Genomic DNA, 9083 nt, shown 5'->3' with positions numbered 1-9083 from the left:
ATGTACGTGGGGAGTTTCTTGCCTTTTGGGAGGTCTGAGGTCTTCTGCCAGCGTTCAGTAGGTGTTCTGTAGGAGTTGTTCCACATGTAGATGGATTTCTGATGTATTTGTGGTGAGGAAGGTGATATCCACGTGTTACTCTTCCGCCATCTTGAAGCTCCTCCTGAACATGATAGTTTACAAGTTAATAGAGATTCTTCCAGAAAAGATTTTTTTGCAGTAAAGTTTACATTCAATCTTTCTAATCAGTAAGCTATTGTCTATTGAGCTGTCTTAATTTTTGTGAAATAAGTAGGCACTATTTTTATTTTCTTGTTCATTATCACTGAATCCTCGTACAAAATTACCTTCTTCTCATGAGAAAATATCATATATCACTCAACATTTAAGCTCTGGACCAAAGAGTACAGTGACTATTGGTGTGTGTAGAGTCAGCAGGGAGTGAGTTTTGGGTTTAAAATTTTAATATTCAGAAAATATCTATTGAACATCCACTAGGTACATACAAAGTGCTATACCTGGTACTGGGAGTATAAAAAAGGACTAGAAACATTCCTGGTCCTCAGGGGGTTTACAGTTTAGTCTCCACAGACAAGACCAGGAAGTCAGTAAATAGCTATTATGCACAGCAGAGAGTGGTAAGTTACCGAGGCAGAGAGAGCTGATGGGAGAAGGGAGAGTCCACCACACTGGGACCAGGGAAGATTTTATGAGTAGAATCTTATTAGCACCTTAAACAGTGACCAGCAATGGGTCAGAGAGAATTTGAGGCAGAAGGCAAGGCATGGAGGTGGAAAAGTGGAGGATGGGTATGAGAGCAACTAATTGTGTGAAGAAATGTAGTGATATTTCAACCTGCAAAGGTAGGTTGGATCTGATCAAGAAGCATCTTCAGTATCAGGCTAAGGAAGTTCAGTTGCCCATGATTCTTCCCTAACCCTTGTAGTTCTAGTGGGTCCTGTTTTTATAATAGCATGTGTCCTCATGTATCCTGGTTAATCTGTTTACGTGCCTACCAATTGTATTAGTCTGTGAGTGATTCCAAGTCCTGGTAAGTCATTTATTTATCTTCCTGTCATAGACACCTAGTCGGACACTTGCCACATGGAAGGAGCTTGGAAAATGTGGCATTAATTGAAGCCAACCTCGTTTTGTTGTGTGAATATCATTCATTACTTGAAAACACACCACACACGTGCATGTGTGTGTGTGTGTGCGTGCATGTGTGAGCACACACACACGGTTTCATAAAGATTTAAAAATTGACTTTTTCCTCTCGGGGTTATTGATTCTCGATTTTCTTACTGAATTCAGCAGGATCCATTTTGGTATGAGTTGTAGCTTTAACAGACTGCAAAGGCTGTTGTCAGCTTGGTGATTACATTTCCTGTTCTCAATTTTGGGGGGCAACAGTGTGTAAAAGATTTGGATTCTCAATTGCCTCAGAAAAGGCAGATTACTGGCAGCATTTACTCTAGCTAACCCTTTTAAGCTCACCCTCTGCAGCTCCCCCCCCCCCCCCCCGGTGTCTACATTTCAACCAGAGGGAACTCCTCGCCCTTCTCAGGCTATGTCATCTATTTCAATCCTATCTTTGCCTGTGCTGTTCCCTGTGCTGTGCATACATTAGTGACTGTAACAGATAAACTCCTAAACCTCGGGAACTTAGTATGATTAAAGAATATTTATGTTTTGCTCAGATAATAGTACAATACAGTCACTCCTGGAGGATGGCCTTTCTCCACATGTTTCAGGGAGACAGGTTTCCTCTATCCTGTGGCTGCTCCGTCTTCACATCATGACTCTCAAGGTTGTCCTAGTCATCTCCAGTCTAGCCAGCTGGAAGGGAAAGGCCATGTAGGGTCATGAATCAAGAGCTAAATGGACCAGGCCTGGAAGCAATGGATGTCACGTTTCATTGGTCAGAACTGACACAGGGCCATGTCTAGCCATAAGGGAGACTGGGAAGCGTAATCTAGCAGTGTGCCCAGGAGAAAAAGGAAGTAGTTTTTGGTGACTTACTAACCAGTATCCTCCACAGTCTTTCCTTCTGGTCACAAATTTCCTATTCTATTCTTTCTTCCTTTTGTAGAACACCTTCTTTTTCCACAGGAGGCAACTCCAAGACACATGAAGTCAATGTAGCAGTACAAAGTTTAGGATCTTCAGATGATGTCTGTGGTGTCTGGATGGGGCTCCTTGTGGAGATCTGTGAATAAAAAGATAAGTTGTTCATCCCTTCTCCCACTCAATATACAGTGGATCAGAGAAGGGATAACTACAATAAAATCTCTCTTGGAAAACAAAAGAATGGAAGACAGTTATTAGTTGCTGGTACACATGATATCCTCCTGAGCAGGTTCGGGAAGGTCTCCTGCCCTGTGGGTGGGGAAGGTCCTTGTTTAGATTCTGATTCTGCTCTCCTCTTGGAACTCCCTTGTCCACTTGGTCCATCCTCTGGGTGGGTCTTCCATGTCCTATATTCCATGTCTGCGCCTGAAGAGGACATTGGGGAGTTTATTCTTCATGAGGGCTGTACAACTTGCACAGCCTGCTTTCTGCTTGTGCAAGCATGAGGTCCTGAGATGGTTTTAATGTTCAAATAGCCACAGGCTTTTTCAGGTTGAGATAATGTTTATTTGGCAGTACAATTCACCCAGAAATTTAGAAGGTTTTTGCTCTGTTAGCTTCTAGTCAGTTCCACGTGCCAGTAAATATATTCAAAGTTTTGCCTAGATGTTGTTCTCAAGTCTTATTTATTTGCTTCTTTGCCCCCATGCCCTTCTTTTTCAGTTTAATGGTGTTTACCTTGAGGACAATAGTTTGGGTGGCGGCCACACCATTAATGTAGCTTTGCAACAACACTGAGGTTTTGGAATAATTTAAATGATTAATTCTTATTGATTGTTAATCATATTACAAAGAGTAATACAATATTAAAATACATCATCCTCAGTAAATTAATATGCACTTAGAAAATCTAATGGTTGCAGGTAAAATATAGCATATGGAACTTTCATTTAAAAAGACAAATTTTATGAAAATTAAAAAATTTTTGAGATTTTGGATAAAGATATATCTTAAAATATTATGAAAAATATCCTTTATTCGGAAACAACGTCAAAAAAGAATACCCAAATTCCTCTAAAACAACTAGTTATAGTTAGTTATCCAGTTGCTGTTTTTGGTAAAATTAACAAGAAAATGCATTTACAATTTTACATCGCAATCATATGTCAAGTAATTAGGATTGAAGAAATATTGTTGACATACACATTAGGTTGACTATTATATTTTCAAAAACAGTGTTCTTTCACTCATTTAAATTAAAAGAATTAAAACATGCTTAAATCTTGTTCTGGTATTCTAAAAGTGTTTGGAAACATTTTTCTTAATTTTTAGTACTGAAATCCATCTGAATGGATCTACTAATAGTCATTGTAACCAAATGAAATTAGTTTTTTGTGGTTTTAATAGTCCATAGGACTTAATTGTATTTGAAGGTACGATGAGGCAGCCCCATCTTTCCATCTGTTTCTAAGGTCTGAAATCACAGTTCTGCACAGTGGACATATATTCCCTCTGTAAAACCATAAGGCAATGAATGCATTCTTCAGAAAAACATGCTGACTGATGGGAAGAATAATTTTCTGAAATTCAGCTTGACATACTGAACAAATATCATCCACATCTAAATAAGTCACTCTGTAACTTGGCTGTGTAAAAAATATTCACAAGGGCTTCCCTGGTGGCGCAGTGGTTGAGAGTCCGCCTGCCGATGCAGGGGACACGGGTTCGTGAGCCATGGCCGCTGAGCGTGCGCGTCTGGAGCCTGTGCTCCGCAACGGGAGAGGCCACAACAGTGAGAGGTCCGCGTACCACAAAAAAAACAAAACAAAACAAAAAATTCACAAAACCTATCTGAAAGTTCTCAGATTTCCAAAAAAACCCAAAAGCTATAAAATGAGGTAGAATAAAGACAGTAATATCCCAAGAATCTAGCTAATTGTATTATTAAACTCCCTGAAGCAAATAAGGTAATGAAACCAAAACTGATATGGGAACAAAATTCAGTAAAACTGACATAATTCTTATAAGAGCATACACCAGTAACCCTTGGATTTAAAAAGCAGGATGAAAGAAGGCACTACTATAATAAGATTTTTTGAGCCTATGAGAAGCAATTTCAAAATGAAGTCTGTAATTCTAATAATCCAAAGTACTTCTGAGAAGCTTGAATGATCCAAAGTAGGATTTAAAAAGATTAACTTGTAATAAAGTGACTGAGAATGAAAGAACAGAAAATCCTGCTAAGAATACTAGTAACCAAGCTTACTGAATGTTTGAGCACCTTTTTCTTAGAAAAGCCTGATTTACAATGCTTTTGTTTGCACAGTTGAAAGTTGTTAGCGGCCCAGTTCCAAGAAACATTCCACATATTTCTGGAGCTTGGATTTTCAGCACATCCTTTAGGCATGGAGTTTATCCCGATACAAACATATCCAGAATGAAGGCAAGGCCCTTCTCCCGTCCATCTTGTTGCTCGGGCATTTTGGGAGGCTGAGGCAGCCTCCCTGCCTGCAGTTCCTGGAGGACTGGTGTGGCCCTGGAATATGTTTTCTCTGATCCAGATTTCTTTGCATCAGGACTGTGTTTCCTCTCATGATGTTGAGTGAACAGAGGCCTCACAATGGTGTCAGGGACAGTGGGAGATGCTGTCATACCCCTTCAGTCAGGGCCATCACCCTCAAACCTCACCACAAGTAACTTTGGTTAGCCCAATGGCAGCAGGAAAGCTGGATTTTAATAGGCTTTTGTGTTCGGGGTCTAACAGGTATCATACAGCTTTTCTAGTCAGGCGTCCAATTTCTGGACCCTCAATTTCTGCTTGCAAACTGACCACTTATTTCCTGAGCTCATTTCTTATAATGCTTTGCTGCAGTACAAAGAAAGTGAGCCCAGTTATTCTCTTGCCAATCACTTTGCCCAGAGCTACGGCCTCACTAGGCATGTGGTCTGCTTTCCAAGTCATCTCAGACAACAATTTTACCAAATGTTTTGCCCCTGTAAAATTTGGGTGTCCATCTTTACAGCTCTGTATATAGATTCCTTTATAATCAGTGTTGAAATCAGCTGGTGTAAGTCCTCCAATTTTGTTCTTTTTCAAAGCTGTTTTGACTATTACACATCTTTTGCAGATCTATATGAATTTTAGATTCATTTTTTCAAATGGCTCCAACAGAACCTGCTGGGATCAGGAACTGAACCTGGAGAAAGAGGGGTCCAGAAAAAGGAGAGTTGGTGAATCAGGGAAGTCACTAAGTAGTCCTCCTGAAGCACTGCCACAGTGGGCAAGTCAGAGCTTGAGGGGAGTCTGCTGAGAGGGACCCCTAAGGGGGCAGGTGTAGAGGTCTGTGCAAGGCTGTGACCTGGTCCTAGCAACCGCCTCTGTGAATTTGCATTCCAGCCTCTGGTCACTGGTTGCTGTCGGTCAGCGGGGCAGACAGACGGGTAGAGCTGCTGGCCCTGGAAGTGGAAGAGGCTGCAGAGTGGAGAAGGAGGGTGAGGACAGTCTGGCATCTGCCATTTCTCTGTGTCTGCCTCATCTTACCTCTAACCGTGACTATCTTCAGAGCATAAGGGCTGTTGCTTCCTTTCACTTCCCAAATCTTGTGCAAGTTTCTAACCTAGAACCAAATCTAACCCCAAACCAAATAGGGAAGGCGATTCTAAAATGTGGTTCCGACTTAGCCAGACCTACACAAAATAAAATCATTTTCTCTTTGACTCCTCTCTCTGTATCACCATCTTCATCCAACCAGTCACCAGCTCCTGTTGATTCTACATCATTATTTCTGCATTATGACCCCTTCCTTTCTCTGCTATTGCCCTTCTTTAGCGCAACCCTTCCTACGTTTCATGTCTGAAGTACTTCTTTATTAGCCTCCTTACTTGCAATTACATTAAATCTGGCCATGTAGGTCGAGCACTACACCACTCCGGGGTGCCATTCACAGACCACATTTCATGGCCCTCCCTAGGTTGTAGAGGATACAACATGCAGAACTGTATGTAGTAGTTCCATATCACATGTAGCCCCGTTTATTCCCCTCAGTAACCTCGGCCTTCCTTTTAAAAGGTACAACTGACCATGTCATTCTCCTGCCTAAAATCCTTGGCCTCCCATGACCTTCTCAAGGTCAAATTTTAATTACTTAGCATAGCATAAAATCCATTCATGACTAGCAGATGAGTCTAAGCTCTGGAATCAGAATTTCTAAATTGGAATTTTATCTTAGTAATTTGAGAAATGTATGACCTTCGGCAAGTCACTTAATCACACTGGGTTTGTTTCTTTAACTGTGAAATGGAGGAGGAGGGTATGAATACTCTTTTCGTCATCAATTTTTGTCAGCATCCATTGAGAGGTAAAGATGGAATATTCCTTCTGTAGTACAGTCTCTCACCGTCGTCTGTCCCTACCCCAACTCTATGCTGCAGCTAAACCGAACTCCTTATAGTAATTCTCCACGTTGTGACCCATCCTGCCTCTGTGCCTTTATACCAGCCCCCTGTATTACCCTCGGTTTCTTCCCCTGCATAGAATGTGCTCATTCTCCAGGACTCAGTGACTCATCACTTCCTCCTGGAAGCCTCCTCTGATTCCCTCAGACGTGATTAGTAGCTGCTCCACTGGGCTGTCTCAGCAGTCAGTGCTTGATTATATCACAGTGAATTCTCTTTTTCTGTCACTTGCCTATCTCCCCCATTATGTAAGCTATAGATCACGTTTTCCTTGAGGGTAGAAACTGTTTCACTTGTCTTTATCCTTAGCTCCAAATATAGCTAAGTTCTTAAGAATGTTTGTTAGCAGGTTCTTAAAAATGTCTGTTGAATTAATGAATGGTGATGAATGATAAAGGCTCTAACAGGCATTTTTATACTTTATGGAGAAATATAAGGATGATGGAGGGAAGATTTTGGGACAAAGCATAATAGCAGGGATTCTAGAATTCCAAAATTTAGTGATTTGGTTATTCTCTTAATAGAAAGAATAGCTAAAGACATTTCTGTGAAAGCATTGTTTACTAGCAGTTGTCCAATATCCATTGCTTTAAGACCTTTTATAAAAATATTATTGAATAATCCATAAAAGTTCTTTGAAGAGTATTCTGTTTGTCAGTGGTCAATGGTAATACCTAAAAATATAAAGTAGCTATGCTTGGCAAGTTATGGATCAACATCCTGGAACTATCAGTTTCTTCTATAACGTCTGTATGAGTTCAATCATTTTGACGGCGCACCTTGCCTCAGTCAGTAGTTTACACCTGAAGTTTCTAATGGCACTTTTAATAAAGAGAACAAGTAGTTACATTTTTCTCCAGAATTTCAAATTTCCATGTATTGAATATGCAATGAAATAAGGTACATCCATAAGGATTTTTTTATATTAGAAATTTCTGGATCAATAATCAAGTATCTTAAAATTTGGAATAAAAATGTCAGTGCATGGACTTAATATCAGAAGATATTAAATCTAAGCACTTCTGTGGGCAATAGACCTTGACCTTTTCCAAAAACCCATCTCTTCTTCAAATAGGTTCTTGTTTTGGCATAAGTAAAAGTTTTAATAAATATGGAAACGATCACGCTCAACATCAGTGTCATGCTTTGCCAGGCTTATGATTCTAACTGCTACCCCATGCATCACAATTCTAAGATTAAGAAGAGTGACTTGCTTAAATACTTTTGCATCTTATAAATGAATAAGAATACGAAGATCTCACTAGAAAAATGGGCAAAGGGCATATCAAAGCAGTCAGTAAAGAAGAAATAAAAATGGCCAATATACATATAGAAAAATTTGCATATGGAGAAATGCAAACCGAACAACAGTGAGATACCATTTGAACCTGTCACAGTAGAAAAGGATGTGAAGAAAGAGCACTTTGATCCATCACTGTTGGGGGTGTATATCGTCTTTCTCTGCAATTGGACAGTAGTATGTAAATCTATATAGTCTTTTTCTGCAATTGGATAGTAGCGTTGACTACTTTTAGGCGATTTGGGATGTCTGCCTGTGGAGAGCATGCGCTCTCATCAGCTTCCTGCAGGTGGAGCTTTCATGGGAAAGGCCTCCCTCCACTGGGGAGCCCTGTGGTTTCCCAGCTATGTCTGTGCATGTTTGGGAAATTCTGTTTAATTCCAGCTACCGCGTTAGGAATCTCAGTGGGCTGCATACCTGATCCATGTCCTCTATCCAACTTTTATCAAAAATAAGGCTGATGTTTTGATTTCTACTTGTCAGTCTCCTCTCTATTGCTCAGTTAGCCTTGAACTGGGGCTTCCTGACACCCCCAAGAAATAACAAGAACGGCAAAATAGAATTTGGATATTCAAAAACATGGGATTGATTAAAAAGATGTGTCAACAAAATTGGATATGATGCAGCAATTCAAAACAATTCATTGAAGCGTATATTGATACATGAAGGAAAGATTCTAATATAGCATTCTGCATACAAACACACTTATTATATATGTACGTAGTCTGTTCTTTTCCTCTTTCTTTCCTCATCCATATTTTCTAAAGCTTCTGTAACTACACAAAATGGGTTAAATACATGTTTGCTTCTGTATAGGCTGTTTTCACTGCTGTGTTTCCTGTGCTCATGGTGGCTGGTGTGTGCTTTCCCTTCTTTTGTCTGTTTCCTTGGTGGGGAGAGCAGGGTCTTGGCCACAGGCACTACACCTGGAATTGGGTCAGCTTTTCTCTGCTGGACACCTCTTTACATGGATTCTTGCACAGGACCCGGCCCCCTTGTGATCTGTGGCTACTGACTCCATCCCTCTCTCTTTTCTGCAGAGCCTCACCTGGTCAGAAAGGAGCTCACCTGTGGGCCCAAATGAGGCGATGGTCATCCTCTTCCTCCAGTGCCCCACGTGGTCTTCTTCCCAGGAAGCAGTGTTGATGTCTGAGGAGAGCCAGTGCCTCAGCCATCCTGGGGCCGTTGAGGGTTGGGAGAATTCTCCCACTCAAGAGAATAAAACCGTAGATACTAACAAGCTCGGGGTGAGCTGGTA

The 9083-nt window shown here is 40.8% G+C and overlaps 1 pseudogene; it reads right to left on the bottom strand.

Annotated features, from left to right (window-relative positions):
- Positions 1-3470: 3470 nt before the first annotated feature.
- Positions 3471-8251, bottom strand: LOC132515523 (E3 ubiquitin-protein ligase RNFT1-like; annotated as a pseudogene).
- Positions 8252-9083: the final 832 nt, after the last annotated feature.

The sequence above is a fragment of the Lagenorhynchus albirostris genome, chromosome 2, assembly GCF_949774975.1.
Source record: "Lagenorhynchus albirostris chromosome 2, mLagAlb1.1, whole genome shotgun sequence".
NCBI classification, from domain to species: domain Eukaryota; kingdom Metazoa; phylum Chordata; class Mammalia; order Artiodactyla; family Delphinidae; genus Lagenorhynchus; species Lagenorhynchus albirostris.
The sequence above is the reverse complement of the archived record's forward strand: the minus strand, read 5'-3'. Positions and strand labels throughout refer to the sequence as shown.